Consider the following 25,022-nt stretch of genomic DNA (forward strand, 5'->3'; position numbering starts at 1 on the left):
GATGCTCGGAGGGTGGTGGAGTACAGGAGTTTGCATGGGTCGTAAATCATAAACAAGGCGAAGTGGTAACTGTGGCAGTAGTGGGAACTACGTTGGACACTTGACTAGGTAGAGCCAGGCCCTGCGCGACAGGCACAATGGGTCATATAACGCATTAGATAAACCTTATTTTGGGTGTGCAGGATAAATAAGACAACCTGAGAGAGGTACACCGATCGGTACTGGTTCATATTGTGTGCGTAGATACGTAAAACGTGCAAGAGGGAAACCATTATGGGTGTTTCAAGCGTCAACTTCGCGTCTCAATATCTCGGGATGTAATGGGAATATTGCGATGCAATCAACGCCATTGTGTATGTGCTTTGTCATGCTATGGATTGCTGAAGAAAAAATATAGGAGGTCCATTTAAAAAAAAACATAAGTTTGTGTTAAAAAACACATATGCTTTCGTTTTAGAATATTTCCAAATATGTACATTCATGGGCCCCAGCCCTACATTGACACCGGTGAAAGTCGTTTTCCAATAGCTGTTATTATTCCAGAGATATTTTGGGTGGACAAGATAGCTGGGACACCCTGTATACTAGAATGGCGGTGACGCAACATTGTGAAAATTAAACGATTTTAGTTCGGTAACTTCAAGCTCTGCCCTTTGCCGTCAGAATGTGTCGCACGTTACGCCAGTCACTAAGCTCTTAACGACCAGCATAGCCTCGACAATGACCGTGCAGAGCAAAATCGGAGTTGCGCAATGAAGCGTGGGGCGCGGAGCTAAACGCGGTGACGTAGCCCACACACGTACGGCGCTAAACAAGGTCGGACGACCGTATTAAGCGAGCGGCCGTGCGGGAGTCCCGACACAGAACGATCAGCCATGGTAAAGGCGCGCAAGGTCGTGATCGCCCGCGTGTTCCAGGGAGAGCCGCGGCTCGAAGACTTCCGCATCGAGGAGGAGGGGCGATGGCCAGATACTCGCCGAGGCAGTCTGGTTCAAATGGTTCAAATGGCTCTGAGCACTATGGGACTTAACATCTGAGGTCATCAATCCCCTAGAACTTAGAACTACTCAAACCTAACTAACCTAAGGACATCACACACATCCATGCCCGAGGCAGGATTCGAACCTGCGACCGTAGCAGTCGCGCGGCTCCGGACTGAGCGCCTAGAACCGCTAGACCACCGCCGAGGCAGTCTACATCAGCGTCGATCCCTACCAGAAGGCGTACAAGAACATGCACCAAGTCGGCGCCACCATGATCGGGTCACAGGTGAAGTTATTTTGACATGGTTTTCCTCCTCACCTGCCCCAAATTACTCATATCAGTCAGTGTTGGCTCTGGATGAAAAAACTGTGTAAATAACAGGTAAAAAGGTTTAAGCGCTGGTTAATGGCTGTAATGTTGGCAGCTTCCGAGATATTTAATCACATATGGTTTTTTGAGCACGATGTATGAGTCAGGCGAAATACCCTCAGACTTCAAGAAGAATATAATAATTCCAATCCCAAAGAAAGCAGGTGTTGACAGATGTGAAAATTACCGAACTATCAGTTTAATAAGTCACAGCTGCAAAATACTAACGCGAATTCTTTACAGACGAATGGAAAAACTGGTAGAAGCCGACCTCGGGGAAGATCAGTTTGGATTCCGTAGAAATGTTGGAACACGTGAGGCAATACTGACCTTACGACTTATCTTAGAAGAAAGATTAAGAAAAGGCAAACCTACGTTTCTAGCATTTGTAGACTTAGAGAAAGCTTTTGACAATGTTGACTGGAATACTCTCTTTCAAATTCTGAAGGTGGCAGGGGTAAAATACAGGGAGCGAAAGGCTATTTACAGTTTGTACAGAAACCAGATGGCAGTTATAAGAGTCGAGGGGTATGAAAGGGAAGCAGTGGTTGGGAAAGGAGTAAGACATGGTTGTAGCCTCTCCTCGATGTTATTCAATCTGTATATTGAGCAAGCAGTAAAGGAAACAAAAGAAAAATTCGGAGTAGGTATTAAAATTCATGGAGAAGAAGTAAAAACTTTGAGGTTCGCCGATGACATTGTAATTCTGTCAGAGACAGCAAAGGACTTGGAAGAGCAGTTGAACGGAATGGACAGTGTCTTGAAAGGAGGATATAAGATGAACATCAACAAAAGCAAAACGAGGATAATGGAATGTAGTCAAATTAAGTCGGGTGATGCTGAGGGAATTAGATTAGGAAAAGAGACGCTTAAAGTAGTAAAGGAGTTTTGCTATTTGGGGAGTAAAATAACCGATGATGGTCGAAGTAGAGAGGATATAAAATGTAGACTGGCAATGGCAAGGAAAGCGTTTCTCAAGAAGAGGAATGTGTTAACATCGAGTATAGATTTAAGTGTCAGGAAGTTGTTTCTGAAAGTATTTGTATGGAGTGCAGCCATGTATGGAAGTGAAACATGGACGATAACTAGTTTGGACAAGAAGAGAATAGAAGCTTTCGAAATGTGGTGCTACAGAAGAATGCTGAAGATAAGGTGGGTAGATCACGTAACTAATGAGGAGGTATTGAATAGGATTGGGGAGAAGAGAAGTTTGTGGCACAACTTAACTAGAAGAAGGGATCGGTTGGTAGGACATGTTTTGAGGCATCAAGGGATCACAAATTTAGCATTGGAGGGCAGTGTGGAGAGTAAAAATCGTAGAGGGAGACCAAGAGATGAATACACTAAGCAGATTCAGAAGGATGTAGGTTGCAGTAGGTACTGGGAGATGAAGAAGCTTGCACAGGATAGAGTAGCATGGAAAGCTGCATCAAACCAGTCTCAGGACTGAAGACCACAACAACAACAATGGTTTTTAGACGGATCGATGTTCTTTTTATTGCAAGTTCTTCGTAATATGAATGGAATAAATGAATCACGCAAATGTCTGCTGTGTAACTTTCTGTAGTCACGATAGTAAATATGCTGCATATGGATCATTATTGGCAGTGAAGTCCTTTCTCAGCACTCTAGTCAAAAAGTCTTTCATGGGGCCTGCGATCATATTTGGCATTAATGATTACATTCGTCTTTATATACACTGAAGAGTCAAACAAAATGGTATACCTGCCTGATATCGTAAAGGGCCCCAGCAAGCACGCAGGAGTGCCGCAGTCCAACTCGATTAATGTCTGATGTAGTTTTGGAGGGAATTGACACCATTAATCCTGCAGGGCTGTCCATAAATCCGCAAGAGTACGAGAGTGTGGAGGTCTCTTCTGAACAGCACGTTGCAAGGCATCCCAAATATGCTCAATTATGTGCATGTGTGGGGAGTTTGGTGGCCAGCGAAAATGTTTAAACTCAGAAGAGTGTTCCTGGAGCCACTCCGTAGTAATTCTGGACATTTGATGTGTCGCATTGTCCTGATGGCATTCCCCAAGTCCGTCGGATTGCACAATGGACATCAATGGACGCAGGTTATCAGAAAGGATGCTTACGTACGTGTCACCTGTCACAGACGTATCTAAACGTATCAGGGGTTCCGTATCACTCCAATTGCACACGCCCCACACCATTACAGAGCCTCCACCAGCTTGAACAGCCCCCACTGACACACAAGGTCCATGGATTCATGAGCTTGTCTCCATACCCGTACACGTCCATCCGCTCGATGCAATTTGAAACGAGACACGTCCGACCAGACAACATGTTTCCAGACATCAACAGTCCAATCTCTGTGTTGACGGACACAGGCGAGGCGTAAAGCTCTGTGTCGTGCAGTCATCAAGAGTACACGAGTGGGCCTTCGGCTTTGAAAGCCCATATCGATGATGTTTCATTGAATGGTTCGGACGCTAACACTTGATTATGGCCCAGCATTGAAATCTGCAGCAATTTGCGGAAGGTTTGCACTTCTGTCACGTCGATCGATTCTTTTCAGTCCTCGTCGGTCCCGTTCTTGCAGGATCTTTTTCCGGCCGTAGCGCCGTCGGACATTTGATGTGTTACCGAATTCCTGATGTTCACGTTAAACTCGTGAAACGGTCATACGGGAAAATGCCCACTTCGTCGCTACCTCGGACATGCTGTGTCCCATCGCTCGTGCGCCGAGCCGCCCGGAGTGGCCACGCGGTCAAAGGCGCCATGTCACGATTCGCGCGGACCCTCCCACCGGAGGTTCGAGTCCTCCCTCGGGTATGGGTATGTATGTGTGTTGCCCTTAGCGTAAGTTAGTTTAGTGTGTAAGTGTAGGGACCGATGACCTCAGCAGTTTGGTCCCTTAGGAATTCACACACATTTTTTTCGTGCGCCGACTATAACACCACTTTCAAACTCACTTAAATCTTGATAACCTGCCATTGTAGTAACAGTAACCGGTCTAACAACTGCGCCAGACAGTTGTTGACTTATATAGGCGTTGCCGACCGCAGTTTCGCATTCTGCCTGTTTATACACTCCTGGAAATGGAAAAAAGAACACATTGACACCGGTGTGTCAGACCCACCATACTTGCTCCGGACACTGCGAGAGGGCTGTACAAGCAATGATCACACGCACGGCACAGCGGACACACCAGGAACCGCGGTGTTGGCCGTCGAATGGCGCTAGCTGCGCAGCATTTGTGCACCGCCGCCGTCAGTGTCAGCCAGTTTGCCGTGGCATACGGAGCTCCATCGCAGTCTTTAACACTGGTAGCATGCCGCGACAGCGTGGACGTGAACCGTATGTGCAGTTGACGGACTTTGAGCGAGGGCGTATAGTGGGCATGCGGGAGGCCGGGTGGACGTACCGCCGAATTGCTCAACACGTGGGGCGTGAGGTCTCCACAGTACATCGATGTTGTCGCCAGTGGTCGGCGGAAGGTGCACGTGCCCGTCGACCTGGGACCGGACCGCAGCGACGCACGGATGCACGCCAAGACCGTAGGATCCTATGCAGTGCCGTAGGGGACCGCACCGCCACTTCCCAGCAAATTAGGGACACTGTTGCTCCTGGGGTATCGGCGAGGACCATTCGCAACCGTCTCCATGAAGCTGGGCTACGGTCCCGCACACCGTTAGGCCGTCTTCCGCTCACGCCCCAACATCGTGCAGCCCGCCTCCAGTGGTGTCGCGACAGGCGTGAATGGAGGGACGAATGGAGACGTGTCGTCTTCAGCGATGAGAGTCGCTTCTGCCTTGGTGCCAATGATGGTCGTATGCGTGTTTGGCGCCGTGCAGGTGAGCGCCACAATCAGGACTGCATACGACCGAGGCACACAGGGCCAACACCCGGCATCATGGTGTGGGGAGCGATCTCCTACACTGGCCGTACACCACTGGTGATCGTCGAGGGGACACTGAATAGTGCACGGTACATCCAAACCGTCATCGAACCCATCGTTCTACCATTCCTAGACCGGCAAGGGAACTTGTTGTTCCAACAGGACAATGCACGTCCGCATGTATCCCGTGCCACCCAACGTGCTCTAGAAGGTGTAAGTCAACTACCCTGGCCAGCAAGATCTCCGGATCTGTCCCCCATTGAGCATGTTTGGGACTGGATGAAGCGTCGTCTCACGCGGTCTGCACGTCCAGCACGAACGCTGGTCCAACTGAGGCGCCAGGTGGAAATGGCATGGCAAGCCGTTCCACAGGACTACATCCAGCATCTCTACGATCGTCTCCATGGGAGAATAGCAGCCTGCATTGCTGCGAAAGGTGGATATACACTGTACTAGTGCCGACATTGTGCATGCTCTGTTGCCTGTGTCTATGTGCCTGTGGTTCTGTCAGTGTGATCATGTGATGTATCTGACCCCAGGAATGTGTCAATAAAGTTTCCCCTTCCTGGGACAATGAATTCACGGTGTTCTTATTTGAATTTCCAGGAGGGTATATCTCTGCATTTGAATACGAATGCCTATAATGCAGATTGAAGAGATGAGTGAACATTTGTACCAAGGCCAGGATTCGAACCCGAGCCTCCTGCTCACTAGCCACTACGCTACCCTGGCACAGTGGTTTTGCACAACTGCACAGACTACCCCAGCACGCTTCTCTCCTCAATTACAATTCCCATTCACGCCTCAAATCACTTGGTATTCCCCCTAAAGTCGAAGAGGATTGCAGAGGCTCTCCAATTGTATTGGAATAGCATCTCGGCGTCAAACGACCTGGGAGAACCTGCCTGAAACCCAGGCATATGTTCTTTAATCAAATGAAACTACAAGGTGCCTAGTTCCAAACATCTCTGATATATACAGGGTGAGTCACCTAACGTTACCGCTGGATATATTTCGTAAACCACATCAAATACTGACGAACCGATTCCACAGACCGAACGCGAGGAGAGGGGCTAGTGTAATTGTTTAATAAAAACCATACAAAAATGCACGGAAGTATGTTTTTTAACACAAGCCTACGTTTTTTTTAAAATGGAACCACGTTAGTTTTGTTAGCACATCTGAACATATAAACAAATACGTAATCAGTGCCGTTTGTTGCATTGTAAAATGTTAATTACAGCCGGAGATATTGTAACCTAAAGTTGACACTTGAAACCTCCGACGTTCAGTTGCGTGTTGTAACAAACACGGGCCACGGTCGGCGAGCAGCATCTGCAGGGACATGTTTACGATGACGACCGTGTTTACCAGTGTGGCTGTAGTGCACTGTTGTGGGTTGGTCTAGCTGTCGCATTGTCCGCATGTAGCGCTTGCTGCTATTGTTATTCTGCATTCGTCTCCGCACGCAGACCACCTGTAGTACACCGTGTTATCAGACGTCTGTGATAGTGTAGTGTTGTAGTAACTGTGACCATGGTATATTTGAACTCTGAAAAGGCGGAGATGATACTCATCTATGGCGAGTATCGACGAAAGGCAGCTGAAGCCTGCAGGGTGTATGCAGAACGGTACCCGGACAGAGAGCATCCAACGTGCCGCACATGGCAAAACATCTACCGCCAACTGTATGCAACAGGTATGGTCATAGCACGCAAACGGGTCCGTAACAGGTCCGTCACAGGAGAAGCGGGTGCAGTTGGTGTGTTAGCTGCTGTTGCCATGAACCCACACATGAGTACACGGGATATTGCGAGAGCCTGTGGACTGAGTCAAAGTAGTGTCATGCGCATACTGCATCGTCACCACTTTCACCCGTTTCATGTGTCGCTACATCAGCAATTACATGGTGATGACTTTAATCATCGAGTGCAATTCTGTCTATGGGCATTAACAGAGAATGCGTTGCAGTTCTACCTGTTTACCGATGAAGCGGGTTTCACAAACCACGGGGCAGTGAATCTACGGAACATGCATTACTGGTCCGTGGACAATCCTCGCTGGCTCAGGTATAGCGACAGCGACCATGGACTGTAAATGTATGGTGCGGAATCATTGGCGACCACCTCATTGGTTTTCACTTCATTGCAGGGGCCCAAACAGCTGCAACATACGTCGCGTTTCTACAGAATGATCTGCCAACGTTGCTCGAAAATGTCCCACTGGAAACGCGTCGACGTATGTGGTATCAGCATGATGGTGTAGCTGCACATTCCGCAATTAACACTAGGCTGACCCTTGACAGGATGTTCGACGGGCGTTCCATAGGACGTGGAGGACGCATAAATTGGCCAGCCCGTTTTCCTGATCTTACACCTCTGGACTTCTTTCTGTGGGGTACGTTAAAGGAGAATGTGTATCGTGATGTGCCTACAACACCAGAGGATATGAAACAACGTGTTGTGGCAGCCTGCGGCGACATTACACCAGATGTACTGCGGCATGTACGACATTCATTACGCCAGAGATTGCAATTGTGTGCAGCAAATGATGGCCACCACATTGAACATCTTTGGCCTGACATGTCGGGACACACTCTATTCCACTCCGTAATTGGAAATGGAAACCACGTGTGTACGTGTACCTCACCCCTCATGGTAATGTATATGTGCGTCAGTGAAAAAGACCAATAAAAAGGTGTTAGCATGTGGACGTAATGTGCTGTTCCAGTCTCTTCTGTACCTAAGGTCCATCACCGTTCCCTTTGGATCCCTACGTAATTCGGTGCTCTCCGATACACACGATCGAACAGCGGAGGAGTGGTACTCAAGCGTCAACTCTAGGTTACAATATCTCCGGATGTAGTTAACATTTTACAATGCAACAAACGGCACTGATTACGTATTTGTTTATATGTTCAGATGTGCTAACAAAACTAACGGGGTTCCATTTAAAAAAATGTAGGTTTGTGTTAAAAATCATACTACCGTGCATTTTTTTATGGTTTGTATTAACCAATTACACTAGCCCCTCTCCTCACGTCCGGTCTGTGGAATCGATTCGTCAGTATTTGATGTGGTTTACGAAATATATCCAGCAGTAATGTTAGGTGACTCACTCTGTATTTGAAGACTGAAGCGCCGAATGAAAATTTGTGCCAAGGCTTCACTAGGCAGATGCGCTAAGCACTGTGCACAGTGGTTAGTTTCATTTTCCTAGTGAGCAGGAGACCTGGGTTCAAACCCCAGCCTTGGTAGAAAATTTCATTTGTCGCTTGTGTGTTTGAGACTTGAAAAAGTCTCTTCTGGAACCTTATAGTTTCATATGACACTTGTTTTGGTCACTAAAAAAATACATTTTCTTTATTTTTCACTTCTCATAATGTCTTTCAGATCTTATTCGATGCAAGGTATCTTGTCATTTTATAAACATTTCTTCATAATGTAAGTGAAGTGATATGACGGAATGTTTACAAAGTGAGAAGATAATATCTATCGAAGTAAGATCTGATGATGCTGACACCGAAACGCGTCATGCGAAGTGAAAAATAAAGAAAATATGCTTTTGGGAACTAAGACAAGTGTAATAATTTGTACAAATTATTTTTTTCTCGATTTTCATCGTAACATGATCTTTAAGTGATGGCTATCCTTTAGCCGGAAGTGGGCATAAGTTTTAACGTTTAAGGTTATTCTAGGCCTGAGGAAAGTCTGTCTATTGCAGCGATGTTATTTAAGACCGTGAATCTCTAATACAAGAGCATCACAATATATCTTTTGCTAGTGATGCGATTATTCCAGATATACAAATTAGCACTTAAGGACAATAAGGGATAAGTATTTTACAAATAAACAAAGGAGAGAGAGAAAGAAATGTTATAATATCATTAAGTCAGAGAGCGCACAAATAATGACAAACAAAGGTTAGTAGAGATTCGTGCGTCTGTGAAAAGATAATGCGCGAAGCATGCAACAACTGCCAGTGTCGTACCTTTGCAAAAAGGTCCGGAAGAGAACCTGAGAAAATTCTGGCTCAATGTAAGATCACTAAGCATGTCTAAGGCTTCCATTCATTCCCATGTTGACCAGTTTTTTCTGTGGCAGTTAAAGATAGCAAAAGCTTTTAATTTCGCATTCGAGAAACCGATCACGCACTTGAATCGCACAAACTTCGCGTCATTTGACGACTGGACAGATGCCTGCGTCGACGACACAGTAATAAGTATCTGTGGCGTGTTGGGGAACATCTGAAAGATTAGAAAGTAAAGAAGTCACCAGGTCCGGATGGAATCACAATTCGGATTTACAAAGAGTACTCCAAGGCACTGGCCGCCTACCTAGCTTGCATTTATCGCGATCTCTCGCCCAGAACATAGTCCCAAGAGACTGGAAAAAAGCGCAGGTGACTACTGCACATAAGAAGGTAAAAGAACGGATACGCAAAATTAGAGACCAATATCCCTAACTACAGTTTGCTGCAGAATCCTTGAACATATTCTCATCTGGAATATAACACATTTTCTTGAGTCCGAGAAGGTAATGCCCACGAATCAGCAGAGTTTTAGAAAGCATCGCTTGTTCGAAACTCAGTTTGTCCTTTTCTCACGTAATATACTGCGAACTACGGATGAACGCCAAAAGACAGATTCCGCATTTTTAGATTTCCGGAAAGCATTTGACATGGCGTCCCATTGCGGGCTGTTAACGCAGATGCGAGCATATACATTAAATTCATAGATGTGTGAGTGGCTCGAAGGCTTCTTAAGTAATATATGGCGAGTGTTTATCACATCGTTAGCAGTGCCCCAGGGACGTGTGATAAGACCGTTGTTGTTCTCAGTATACCTAAATGATCTGGCGGACGGAGTGGGCAGCAATCTGGTGTCTTTTACTGAAGATGCTGTGGTGTACCGTAAGGTGTCGAAATTGAGTGACTGTAGGAGGTTACAAGACAACTTAGGCAAGACTTCTAGTTGGTGTGATGAATGGTAGCTAGTTCTAAATGTGAGAAAATGTAAGTTAATGCGGATGAGTAGAAAAACCAAACCCGTAATGTTCGGATGCAGCATAAATCCTGCTTGGTACAGTCACCTCGTTAAATTTTGGGTGTACCGTCGCAAAGTCATATGAAATGGAACGAGCGTGTGAGGAGTTGGTAAGGAAGGCAAATAATAGCCTGTGGTTCATTGGGTGAATTCTAGGAAAGTATGGCTCATCTGTAAAGGAGGTCGCAAACAGTATGCTGGTGCAACCTATTCTTCAATAGCGCTCGAGTATTTGGGATACACATCAGGTCAGATAGAACGAGGACATTGAAGCAATTCAGAGGCGAGGTGCTATATTTGTTACCAGTATGTTCGAACAACAGGTAAATGTTACGCAGATGCTTGGGGAAATCAAATGGGAATCCCTGGCGGGAAGGAGACGTTCTTTTTGAAGAGCACTATTGACAAAATTTCGAGAACTGTCATTTGATGCTGACTGCAGAACGATCCTCCTGCCGCCAGCATACACTTCACGTAGGGACCATAATGATCAGATACAAGAAATTAGGGCTCGTACGGTAGCATCAGTAAAGCTGCATGTCCTTGGAAAAAATTACGGCTGTAGTTTCCCCTTGCTTTCAGCCGTTCGCAGTACCAGCACAGCAAGGCCGTTTTGGTTAATGTTACAAGGCCAGATCAGTCAATCATCCCCTGCAACTACTGAAAAGGCTGCTGCCCCTCTTCAGGAACCACATGTTTGTCTGGCCTCTCAACAGATACCCCTCCGTTGTGGTTGCACCTATGGTACGGCTATCTGTATCGCTGAGGCACGCAAGCCTCCTCACCAATGGCAAGGTCCATGGTTCATGGGTGGATATAAGATGAACATCAACAAAAGTAAAACAAGGATAATGGAATGTAGTCGAATTAAGTCGGGTGATGCTGAGGGAATTAGATTAGGAAATGAGACACTTAAAGTAGTAAATGAATTTTGCTATTTAGGGAGTAAAATAACTGACGATGGTCGAAGTAGAGAGGATATAAAATGTAGACTGGCAATGGCAAGGAAAGCTTTTCTCAAGAAGAGAAATTTGTTAACATCGAGTATAGATTTAAGTGTCAGGAAGTCGTTTCTGAAAGTATTTGTATGGAGTGTAGCCATGTATGGAAGTGAAACATGGACGAGAACTAGTATGGACAAGAAGAGAATAGAAGCTTTCGAAATGTGGTGCTGCAGAAGAATGCTGAAGATAAGGTGGGTAGATCACGTAACTAATGAGGAGGTATTGAATAGGATTGGGGAGAAGAGAAGTTTGTGGCACAACTTGACTAGAAGAAGGGATCGGTTGGTAGGACATGTTTTGAGGCATCAAGGGATCACAAATTTAGCATTGGAGGGCAGCGTGGAGGGTAAAAATCGTAGAGGGAGACCAAGAGATGAATACACTAAGCCGATTCAGAAGGATGTAGGTTGCAGTAGGTACTGGGAGATGAAGAAGCTTGCACAGGATAGAGTAGCATGGAGAGCTGCATCAAACCAGTCTCAGGACTGAAGACCACAACAACAACACGGTAGCATGTAGAGAACCCTTTTTTCCCTCGCTCTGTATGCGAGTGGCACAGGAAATGAAACGATTTGTAGGGGTACAACGTACACTCCACCACGTACTGTACAGTGGCTTGTGGAGTATCTGTGTAGATGTAGATGTTTCTGGTGAGGTGTTTATTCGTTGTTATGGCAGGTAATAGAATATTATCCTCTGCCCACAGGTGGCCCGCATCGTGGAGAGCCGTGCTGCGGACTTCCCAGTGGGGCGATATGTGGTCGGCTACTGGGGGTGGCGCGACCGCACGGTGGCCGACGTGGGGCCCGACGCTCCCTACTTCATGTCGCCGGCCATGCTGGTGCCAGACCTGGGGGAGCTGCCCCTCTCCCTCTCTGTGGGGGTGCTGGGCATGCCCGGCATCTCAGCAAACGTTAAAACCTGCGAAGATCCCAGCGAGGATCCCCCCCACTCTACCTCCCTGCGACACTCACCCCGCACTCAGCTCGCCCACGACGGGTCCTCACCCCACCCCCATACCTCGCTCACGAACGGGACCTCACCCCACCCCCTATAGTTCCCTCACAACGGAAGACCGGAAACGGTACCTGCATTCGCATATGGAAAATACGACTGTCTTCATAACGTTTTTGTTATCAGTATGATTTTTATATTCTTCATGTTTTGGTTTGTGTTTGTTCTGTGTCTTATAATCTGGAAAGATTTTTTTGGATGAATAAAAGAAATAAACTCTGTTGCCATCTGCGGCATCGTAAGCTTTTATTACCGACATACGTAACATTTCCAACCACATTATTTGCGAAGTGTAGTTTTCCCGAAAGATCACGTCATATTAAGCGATTAATTTGATGATAATTGGCTCACATTATAATTAACAGACAGCACGTTTGTACTTCGCTTTCATTTATTATTTTAAATCATTCGTGATTTTTTGTTCCGCTTGTTGTAAATACCATTAGGTACCGGAAATCCATTTTAAGTTATAGACGCTTCTACTTCATCAATAACATACAGTTATAATGGTAGTCGTGTCTGTAAACGTTTACATTAATACATGAAACTTAAAGTCTTTGCATTATACGTTGGAAATTGTTAATTTTCTAGTTCTCGTTCTAGGAGTAACATATCTGCGACGATGTGTATCATTTTGCTCCGGTTGGGCGGAGCATCTTGCTGATCAGGGGTGGAGCTTAAGTGGGGTGGGCGGAGACTATGTGTCGGGATCTTCGCAGGTTTTAAGATCACGTGGCATCTCAGCCTACTTTGGACTTCTGGAGGTCTGCAAGCCTAAGGAGGGAGAGGTCGCCGTAGTCAGCAGGGCAGCAGGCGCTGCGGGGTCAGTGGTTGGACAGATAGCGCGTCTCAAGCGCTGAACAGTAATTGGCTTCGCAGGATCAGACGCTAAGGTAAACACTATCCCATTTTGGTTTCACTACACTGTATTGCAAAGAAAATAACTTCGAGGAAGAGAACATTTACATGAATTCAGACATGGAACCTGATTTTCTGTTTAGTTAAATCGAGAATGCCACCAAGAAGACTGATGAATGCTTAAAACATGACTACATTTGTTCTTCCTGCAGTCTCAGATTTCTGCAGAACAAGCAGCTCTTGTGACAGGTAAAGCTACTCGAGAGACAAGCCTGAATTTGAGGCAGGTAACTGGAAAATGTCGTGAATTCTGTGTCCTGCCTTCACTTTTTTTCCTAGGTTATAAAAAAGACCTTTGATTCTGTCATGTGGGACGAGTAGAGGCATGTGCTCAATGATTTTGGGGTTTCGAAGTACCTAGTATCATTACTGAAAGATCTTCGTACCAGTCATACTGCAACCATAAAGGTGGATGGTGAATACTCGAAATGCTTAGCGTGACAAATGGAGTCAGTCAAGTCCCTACACCAGGGCCGGTTACAACCTGCCACACTTTGCGCTGGCTGGTTTGCAGGCCAAGGCTTGGCCCGGTCTGTCTTGCATTTGATCATTCCTTTCTGGAAGTACCCGGTACAGCACGACATTTCATTTATACCACTGGCCATAAAAATTGCTACACCAAGAAGAAATGCAGATGATAAATGGGTATTCATTGGACAAATATATTATACTAGAACTGACATGTGATAACATTTTCACGCAATTTGGGTGCATAGATCCTGAGGAATCAGTACCCAGAACAACCACCTCTGGCAGTAATAACGGCCTTGATAAGCCTGGGCATTGAGTCAAACAGAGCTTGGATGGCGTGTACAGGTACAGCTGCCCATGCGGCTTCAACACAATACCACAGTTCATCAAGAGTAGTGACTGGCGTATTGTGACGAGCCAGTTGCTCGGCCACCATTGAGCAGACGTTTTCAGTTGGTGAGAGATCTGGAGAATGTGCTGGCCAGGGCGGCAGTCGAACATTTTCTGTATCTAGAAAGGCCCATACAGGACCTGCAACATGCGGTCGTGCATTATCCTGCTGAAATGTAGGGTTTCGATGGGATCGAATGAAGGGTAGAGCCAAGGGTCGTAACACAACTGAAATGTAACGTCCACTGTTCAAAGTGCCGTGAATGCGAACAAGAGGTGACCGAGACGTGTAACCAATGGCACCCCATACCATCACGCCGGGTGATACGCCAGTATGGCGATGACGAATACACGCTTCCAATGTGCGTTCACCGCGATGTCGGCAAACATGGATGCGACAATCATGATGATGTAAACAAAACCTGGATTCATCCGAAAAAATGACGTTTTGCCATTCGTGCACTCAGGTTGGTCGTTGAGTACACCATCGCAGGCTCCCCTGTCTGTGATGCAGCGTGAAGGGTAACTGCAGTCATGGTCTCCGACCTGGTAGTCCATGCTGCTGCAAACGTCGTCGAACTGTTCGTGCAGATGGTTGTTGTCTTGCAAACGTCCCCATCTGTTGACTCAGGGATCGAGACGTGGCTGCGCGATCCGTTACAGCCATGCGGATAAGATGCCTGTCATCTCGACTACTAGTGAAACGAGGCCGTTGAGATCCAACACGGCGTTCCGTATTACCCTCCTGAACCAACCCATTCCATATTCTGCTAACAGTCATTGGATTTCGACCAACGCGAGCAGCAATGTCGCGATACGATAAACCGCAATCGCGATAAGCTACAATCCGACCTTTATCAAAGTCGGAAACGTGATGGTACGCATTTCTCCGCCTTACACGCGGCATCACAACAACGTTTCACCAGGCAACGCCGGTCAACTGCTGTTTGTGTATGAGAAATCGGTTGAAAACTTCCCTCATGTCAGCGCGTATTAGGTATCGCCACCGGCGCCAACCTTGTGTGAATGCTCTGGAAAGCTAATCATTTGCATATCACAGCATCTTCTTCCCGTCGGTTAAATTTCGCGTCTGTAGCACGTCATCTTCGCGGTGTAGCTATTTTAGTGGCCAGTAGTGTAGTATTGCAGTGTGTCATTTGCTGATCAGCACAACTCTTTACAGCTGGGCAGAATCATGGTGTCAGTGCTGTCTACCGTCCGCTATTTGTTTGTGGTATGAAAAACATTCACATGTCCAGTCGCTGTTTGCACAAAAAGAAGCAGTCTAGCAATCCATCGTCACAAGGCTTTAAAAAGGTATGGGAATGACAGAAGAGAGGGATGATTAGTCCCAATATCTATTATGCGGCTGCATAAGTGACGAGTACTGCAAATTTGCTGTGAAGCTAAACTGAAGAGCCAAAGAAACTGGTACACCTGACTAATATCATGTAGGGCGCCCGCAACCACGCAAAAGCGCCGCAAAACGTCATGGCATGGACTCGATTAATGTGTGAGGTAGTGGTGGAGGGAACTGACACTATTAATCTTGCAGGGCTGTCCATAAATCCGTAAGAGTACGAGGGGGTCGAGATCTCTTCTGAACAGCATGTTTCAAGGCATCCCAAATATGCTCAATTACACTCCTGGAAATTGAAATAAGAACACCGTGAATTCATTGTCCCAGGAAGGGGAAACTTTATTGACACATTCCTGGGGTCAGATACATCACATGATCACACTGACAGAACCACAGGCACATAGACACAGGCAACAGAGCATGCACAATGTCGGCACTAGTACAGTGTATATCCACCTTTCGCAGCAATGCAGGCTGCTATTCTCCCATGGAGACGATCGTAGAGATGCTGGATGTAGTCCTGTGGAACGGCTTGCCATGCCATTTCCACCTGGCGCCTCAGTTGGACCAGCGTTCGTGCTGGACGTGCAGACCGCGTGAGACGACGCTTCATCCAGTCCCAAACATGCTCAATGGGGGACAGATCCGGAGATCTTGCTGGCCAGGGTAGTTGACTTACACCTTCTAGAGCACGTTGGGTGGCACGGGATACATGCGGACGTGCATTGTCCTGTTGGAACAGCAAGTTCCCTTGCCGGTCTAGGAATGGTAGAACGATGGGTTCGATGACGGTTTGGATGTACCGTGCACTATTCAGTGTCCCCTCGACGATCACCAGTGGTGTACGGCCAGTGTAGGAGAACGCTCCCCACACCATGATGCCGGGTGTTGGCCCTGTGTGCTTCGGTCGTATGCAGTCCTGATTGTGGCGCTCACCTGCACGGCGCCAAACACGCATACGACCATCATTGGCACCAAGGCAGAAGCGACTCTCATCGCTGAAGACGACACGTCTCCATTCGTCCCTCCATTCACGCCTGTCGCGACACCACTGGAGGCGGGCTGCACGATGTTGGGGCGTGAGCGGAAGACGGCCTAACGGTGTGCGGGACCGTAGCCCAGCTTCATGGAGACGGTTGCGAATGGTCCTCGCCGATACCCCAGGAGCAACAGTGTCCCTAATTTGCTGGGAAGTGGCGGTGCGGTCCCCTACGGCACTGCGTAGGATCCTACGGTCTTGGCGTGCATCCGTGCGTCGCTGCGGTCCGGTCCCAGGTCGACGGGCACGTGCACCTTCCGCCGACCACTGGCGACAACATCAATGTAGTGTGGAGACCTCACGCCCCACGTGTTGAGCAATTCGGCGGTACGTCCACCCGGCCTCCCGCATGCCCACTATACGCCCTCGCTCAAAGTCCGTCAACTGCACATACGGTTCACGTCCACGCTGTCGCGGCATGCTACCAGTGTTAAAGACTGCGATGGAGCTCCGTATGCCACGGCAAACTGGCTGACACTGACGGTGGCGGTGCACAAATGCTGCGCAGCTAGCGCCATTCGACGGCCAACACCGCGGTTCCTGGTGTGTCCGCTGTGCCGTGCGTGTTATCATTGCTTGTACAGCCCTCTCGCAGTGTCCGGAGCAAGTATGGTGGGTCTGACACACCGGTGTCAATGTGTTCTTTTTTCCATTTCCAGGAGTGTATGTTCATGTGTGGGGAGTATCGTGGCCAACGGAAATGTTTAAACTCAGAAGAGTGTTCCTGGAGCCACTCTGTTGGACGCATGGTGTATCGCATTGTCCTGCTGGAATTGCCCAAGTCTGTCAGAATGCACAATGGACATGAATGGATGCAGGTGATCAGACAGGATGCTTACGTATGTGTCACCTGTCAGAGTTGTATATAGACGTACCAGTAGTCTCGTATCACTCCAGCTGCAACCACCCACACCATTACAGAACCTCCACCAGCTTGAAGAGACCCTGCTGACATGCATCGTCCATGGATTCATGATGTTGTCTCCATACCCGTACACGTCCATCCGCTCGATACTGTCTGAAACGAGACTCGTCCGACCAGGTAACATGTTTCCAGTCATCGACAGTTCAATGTCGGTGCTGACAGGCCCAAAGCGAGGCGTAAAACTCTGTGCCATGCACTTATCAAGGGTACACGAGTGGGCCCATATTGATGACGTTCCGTTGAATGATTCTCACACTAACACTTGTTGATGGCACAGCACTGGAATCTGCAGCAGTTTGCAGAAGGATTGCACTTCTGTGACGTCGAACGATTCTGTACAGTCGTCGTTGGTTCAAATGGCTCTGAGCACTATGGGACTTAACTTCTGAGGTAATCAGTCCCCTAGAACTTGTTGTTGTTGTTGTTGTTGTGGTCTTCAGTCCTGAGACTGGCTTGATGCAGCTCTCCATGCTACTCTATCCTGTGCAAGCTTCTTCATCTCCCAGTACCTACTGCATCCTACATCCTTGTGAATCTGCTTAGTGTATTCATCTCTTGGTCTCCCCCTACGATTTTTACCCTCCACGCTGCCCTCCAATACTAAATTGGTGATCCCTTGATGCCTCAGAACATGTCCTACCAACCGATCCCTTCTTCTGGTCAAGTTGTGCCACAAACTTCTCTTCTCCCCAATCCTATTCAATACTTCCTCATTAGTTATGTGATCTACCCATCTAATCTTCAGCATTCTTCTGTAGCACCACATTTCGAAAGCTTCTATTCTCTTCTTGTCCAAACTATTTATCGTTCATGTTTCGCTTCCATACATGGCTACACTCCATACAAATACTGTCAGAAATGACTTCCTGACACTTAAATCTATACTCGACGTTAACAAATTTCTCTTCTTCAGAAACGCTTTCCTTGCCATTGCCAGTCTACATTTTATATCCTCTCTACTTCGACCATCATCAGTTATTTTGCTCCCCAAATAGCAAAACTCCTTTACTACTTTAAGTGTCTCATTTCCTAATCTAATACCCTCAACATCACCCGACTTAATTCGACTACATTCCATTATCCTCGTTTTGCTTTTGTTGATGTTCATCTTATATCCCTAGAACTTAGAACTACTTAAACCTAACTAACCTAAGGACATCACAAACATCCATGCCCGAGGCAGGATTCGAATCTGCGACCGTAGAGGTCGCGCGGTTCCAGGCTGTAGCGCCTAGAACCGCTCGGCCACCCCGGCCGGCAGTTGTCGTTGGTCCCGTTCTTGCAGGATCTTTTTCCGGCCGCAACGATGTCGGAGATTTGATGTTTTACCGAATTCCTGATATTCACGATACACTCTTGAAATGATCGTACGGGAAAATTCCCTCTTCATCGCTGTCTCGGAGATGCCGTGATCCATCGCTCGTGCGGCGACTATAACACCAGACTCACTTAAATATTGATAACCTACCATTGTAGCAGCAGTAGCCGATCTAAAAGCTGCACCATACAGTTCTGCCTTATATAGGCATCGGAGATCGCAGCGCCGTATTCTGCCTGTTTACATATCTCCCTATTTGAATACGCATGCCTATAACAGTTTCTTGTATATTACAATACCATGAAGAAACAATTTAAAGATTTAGCGAGCATCGAAAGAGCGAAAAATTATAACAATCGACACACGGAATTCACTCATCTGCAGATCAAGAAACTTTTTGTGCTACATGTACAGGCACGCAACACTGGTAGAAATGGATGGTACGAGTAGTAAAATTGCTGAAGCCGCTCGCATTATTCCACTCTCAGTTGTAGCAATTTTCGATGTAACTGAACGAAGGTGTGGATATCACTACAAAGTACGTCAGTTAATTCAATACGCATGACTGGAAAGATTTTTTCGATTTAAAACTCGCTATTGCTGAATTTATGAAAGAAAAATGAGGGGGGGGGCGGGAGGAGGAGGCTTGAAAAGTAGATCATCCAGAAAGGACTGGAGACATAGTATTGCAAGGGAGAAACAGCTTTCTTCTGATTTTATGGGAATGCATTTAAAAAGAAGAAGGGACACATTCATACAAACACAGTCCAGTTTCCTAAGCTCGCTGCTGTTAAGGAAAACGCGAGGTTTGAAGAATTCATTGTGCCCACGAAAGAATTACAAGGATAGTGTCCTAAGACACTGTCTCTCTTATAGGTCTAATCGAGACCATTTGCCGTTTCAGCAGAAAGCGCCCCTGTGCATGTGAAAATGTAACTGACTAACCTGAAATGTAGTTCCCATTCTGATGACAAATATTTTTACGTTAAAACTGTCTAGGACGTCTACATTTCTTTCCTCTCGTAGAATTGCCAAGTCTCCATAATGAGATTGGAAAAGTGCTGCAATATTTCGACCGGCATAATTGTGTGAAAGACATTTTTTCTATTATGAAACTAAGTAAATCATGATCATACAGCAACCTGAGTGCGAAAATCTGTGAATCTGTCGGTGTCTACCCTTACGCCGAGAGTTTGTACCGCACAAAAATTACATTATGTCTTCAGCGCATCAAATATAATTACAAAACATAAAAAATTTGTTTCGTTCGTGATATTTGTTGTTGGGAAATGTGAAATATAAAAGCAAGTCGTATACATTGCGACTGCACTACCATTTAAATTGTCTGTGTTCGCAGTTTCCTCCTCTTCCCCATTCACATACAGACAACTTGCTGTGGTCACGAGGGTAATGTGCAGCGATGCTGAGCGTAGGGAAATGAACAATCTCCGCTTTGCAGATGATAGTACCCTTATTGTTGGAATTGGGGAAGAACTTATTGATCTGTTCTCCAGAGTGAAGACTACTTGTTTAAATTTAGGTCTCTAGATAAACACAGAAAAAGCCCAAACTACAGTTGTAATACACCAAGATATAGATCAAATGCAACTAGCAGGCTGCTTAACAGATCTGAATGTAGTGAATGACTGTACCTGTTTACGATCTCTGACAAACGACACAGGACAGTGTGATAAAGAATTAAAGTGAGGAACCGTCCTTTTCCTAATCCCGACGGTTAAACTCACTAAGGTCTGGTAGAACCGGGCAATATCCAAAACAATGAAGATGCATCTGGTGGAATCATTCTTGTACAGTCGTGAGACGTGGGCCGTGAAAGCTAGTGGCAATAGTCGATCTGATGCCTTCGATACGTAGTCACGGAAGACGTAATGCGTATCATGGACAGAAAGAAGAATCAATGCTTCCATTATAGAAGAACTTAGAGTTATAAGAAATTTATCTTCCCACCTCGTTCAAAAATACTTCAAAGTCTTTGGGCACATTTTGAGAAGAGAAGCAGGCAGTTTAGGGAGGATCATCTAGTAAGGCAAAATAGTAAGCAAAAGACTATGAGAAAGAGCAGCAAAGAGATGGTTGGATCATGTGAGGAAGATTATCACTCTACCTCTCTACATTATTTTAGAAAGAGTTAAAGATCGAGGTGGATGGAGACGTCTGGTCGAAGATTCAGTTACTTAAGAAATAAATGACGAAATGAAGTGACGATGATCAGTAATGAGTGAACCAACTAATGATGATGATTAAAAGGTCCAGATGGGGTTAGCTTAACATACAGTGTCAGTACCAATTCTGCTGGGTGTTATTTATCCAAATTTCATTAGAAGAGAGACAAAAAATAATGAAACGAGTATGTGTACAGACTGAGGATGTGATAGATTTGCGAACGCATTGTGCTCAATGTAGGACCCTACATTCACAATGGATTGTACATGTACATGCAGATGTAGAAGCTGCGTGTATGGTGTACCATCTGCACTTAATTGAGTAATGTGGCTGAGAGCTGTAGTGAATATTTGAGGCACATAGTGTTGGATATGTATTGTCATCAATGAAGACATATAAAGAAAATAAGGACAAACTTGAAACTCAGCGTCTACATGAGCATGGCGGTTTTTTAACTGATGAATTAGCTATGACGAAAAGTGTTTTGTTTCCTCACTCTATACTGTAATGATAACACATTTTTTAATCATTTTCAAGCGATTAACTATCTGTTGGGCGGAAATTTCACATACCCGAAATTCTTTTTTCTCTCCGTCTAGTTACAGAGTTATACATGTCTTTGATCTTTGAGATTCCAGCCAACTACAGCTACTCGAATGTCACCACCCTATCGGCTTTTTAGGAACAATGATATATGCTGATCCTATGGAATAGAATACATCATAACATATCCGAAAGTTATTAAAAGAAAATAGCCAAAATAGAGAACACTACTACATTAATAATATCACTTTTATAAGTGCTAGTAAAATGAAAATGATTCCGATGGAAAAAAGCAAGTACATTTCATTATTTAAAAAGTAATCGGAGTGACTGCCAGTACGTTTAAACCACTGTGGGAAAAGATGGCCACTACCTTCAGCGAAATAAGGAGCAGTGAAACGGAAATGAGACAGGTGGGAAAAAGTAAGTCAGCTGTTTATTATTTCAAAATTAATCGACGTAACTGTTAACACATTTATTCATCTGTGAGACAAGGCGGTCGTTGCCTTTATGGAGAAACGTTAGCGGTTGCCTACAGAATCTTGGTTGTACCCAGACGTGCACCTCTTTGTCCGAAGGAAAGCAACGACTACTAATGTCTTTCTTCATCGCTCCAAAAATGTGGAAATCGCGTGGGGAGAGATTGGGACTGTATGGAGGCTGTGCGAGGGCTTCCCAGAGAAACTTGTGCAGCCCACTGGAAAAGAACTTGGCAACTTGCCATGGGTCAGGCCCACGTATTGCTAAGGTTCTTCGATTTCTCTGCAGAAGTTTCGCTGGGAGACCCTCACACATCCTGTTTAGAGTCCCAATCTCTCCTTTTTGCAGCCCTGTCGAAAGACATTCGTGGCTGTCAATTTACTTCGGATGAAGAGATGCACACCTGGGTATAGCCAAGATTCTGTAGGCAATCGCAAACGCTTTTCCATGAAGAGAACGACGGTTTTGTCTCACTCTGGAGTAAACGTGTTAACAGTTATTTTGATTAATTTTGAAATAATAAACAGTTGACTTACTTTTTCCCATCTGTCTCATTTCCATTTGACTGCTCATTATTATTCCATAATGAAGAATAAAGCGCAATTGGAAATAACAATAATAATAATACAGTACAAAAATCTACCACACTTTAGAGGTATTATTTATGGAGATAGAAAGGGGAAGGTGTTGACTGTGGACCTATTAGTAAGAAAAGTCCAAACATTCGCCTCGAAAGATTTTGAACAGCCACCTACCAAGGAAGATGAGTTAGTACTACTTCAATAACCAGTTACGAAAATTCAGAACTCACGCTTCTAGTTGTGTAACTGGCCTCTCTTCTGCAGGTGAAGTGGCTGAAAGAGGAGTAGGGATTCCATCACGCATTTAACTACAAGACGAATGACGTCGCAGAGGCGCTGAAGCAGGCGGCACCTGACGGCGTCGACGTGTACTTCGACAACGTGGGCGGCGAGATGAGCAGCGCAGTCATCAACAGCATGCGAGAGTACGGTCGCATCTCCGTGTGCGGCGCGATATCTGGATACAACGAATCTAATCTGCCGAAGGCTACCATCATCCAGCCCGCAGCCGTATTCAAGCAGCTCCGCATGGAGGGGTTCCTGTATTCACGGTGGCACGACCGCTGGGAAGAGGGCATTACCCAGCTGACGCAGTGGGTCCGAGAGGGAAAAATCAAATACAGGGTTATTACAAATGATTGAAGCGATTTCACAGCTCTACAATAACTTTATTATTTGAGATATTTTCACAATGCTTTGCGCACACATACAAAAACTCAAAAAGTTTTTTTAGGCATTCACAAATGTTCGATATGTGCCCCTTTAGTGATTCGGCAGACATCAAGCCGATAATCAAGTTCCTCCCACACTCGGCGCAGCATGTCCCCATCAATGAGTTCGAAAGCATCGTTGATGCGAGCTCGCAGTTCTGGCACGTTTCTTGGTAGAGGAGGTTTAAACACTGAATCTTTCACATAACTCCACAGAAAGAAATCGCATGGGGTTAAGTCGGGAGAGCGTGGAGGCCATGACATGAATTGCTAATCATGATCTCCACCACGACCGATCCATCGGTTTTCCAATCTCCTGTTTAAGAAATGCCGAACATCATTATGGAAGTGCGGTGGAGCACCATCCTGTTGAAAGATGAAGTCAGCGCTGTCGGTCTCCAGTTGTGGCATGAGCCAATTTTCCGCGGGCTACGCGTGAAACTTGCCCGCACGCGCTCAACCGTTTCTTCGCACACTGCAGGCCGACCCGTTGATTTCCCCTTACAGAGGCATCCAGAAGCTTTAAACTGCGCATACCATCGCCGAATAGAGTTAGCAGTTGGTGGATCTTTGTTGAACTTCGTCCTGAAGTGTCGTTGCACTGTTATGATTGACTGATGTGAGTGCATTTCAAGCACGACATACGCTTTCTCGGCTCCTGTCGTCAGTTTGTCTCACTGCGCTCTCGAGCGCTCTGGCGGCAGAAACCTGAAGTGCGGCTTCAGCCGACCAAAACTATGAGTTTTTCTACGTATCTGTAGTGTGTCGTGACCATATGTCTATGAATGGAGCTACAGTGAATTTATGAAATCGCTTCAATCATTTGTAATAGCCCTGTACTGTGAGACTGTAACAGAAGGCTTTCAAAACACCCCCAAAGCCTTCGCCGGTATGCTGCAGGGTGACAACTTGGGGAAGGCTGTTGTTAAAGTGTGAAGAACTGTAGTGTATCGGAAACAATTTCACAAGCAGGACAAGGACAATTTCTTCCAGTATTTTGTACACAGTACATCAAGAGAAAGGCGCACGGTTGCAACGGAATGTTCTTCAAAACTTATGTTTGTGGTTTCAATTTTCCAATACCATTCCACATCATTATAAAAATGGAATAAATACATGAAAATAAATATTATAAGTGGATAGTTTGTGTTGTTGCCCCAGATGATAATTGTACTAATATTTTGTCAGGATGTGCAAGTGGTGGGTCCTTGAGGTACAGCAATACGCGAACACAACAAGTAAGTTTAAACAGTTTTGTTAACAAAGGCGGATTATAAAACACGCACGCTACGCTACCTATCATCACTGTGTCTGACATCCTAGAGCAGGGGCGGGCAAACGTTGCACGCGGCTCATGAGCGCACAGCGCTGCACGTGTGCTGCTCGCGTGCAGGCGTCGACCGGGGCTGTGGCGACAGCCGGCAGGTTGTGGCAGTGTAGTGCCAGGCTAAGCTGCGGACGTTGACGCGAAGCGAGCACTATGTAGTGAACGTTGTATTTCAAGAAACGGAGAAGTGGAGATTTGCTATCTTTTAAAAAGTAATGGGAGAATCATTTTTTCTTTGTGCAAAAACGTGAAAATTCGAAATGTTTAATATGCGGCAGTATTCTCCCTGGTCAACGGAAGTTTAGTGTTGAAGGCCATTATAATAAATTTCACAAGGACGAGTACAATTTATTGTCGGATTCTGAGCGGATGGGGAATTGACTGAGCTTAAGAAGGGCGATCTGACGGTACCAGATGAATCTGTCGTAGTTGGCCGGCCGGAGTGGCCGAGCGGTTCTAGGCACTACAGTCTGGAACCGCGCGACCGCTATGGTCG

At 46.0% G+C, this 25,022-nt stretch overlaps 1 pseudogene; it reads left to right on the top strand.

Moving 5' to 3' along the window:
- Positions 1-875: 875 nt before the first annotated feature.
- LOC126095687 (prostaglandin reductase 1-like) lies at positions 876-24,135 on the top strand (annotated as a pseudogene).
- Positions 24,136-25,022: the final 887 nt, after the last annotated feature.

Source organism: Schistocerca cancellata, chromosome 8, assembly GCF_023864275.1.
Source record: "Schistocerca cancellata isolate TAMUIC-IGC-003103 chromosome 8, iqSchCanc2.1, whole genome shotgun sequence".
NCBI lineage: Eukaryota > Metazoa > Arthropoda > Insecta > Orthoptera > Acrididae > Schistocerca > Schistocerca cancellata.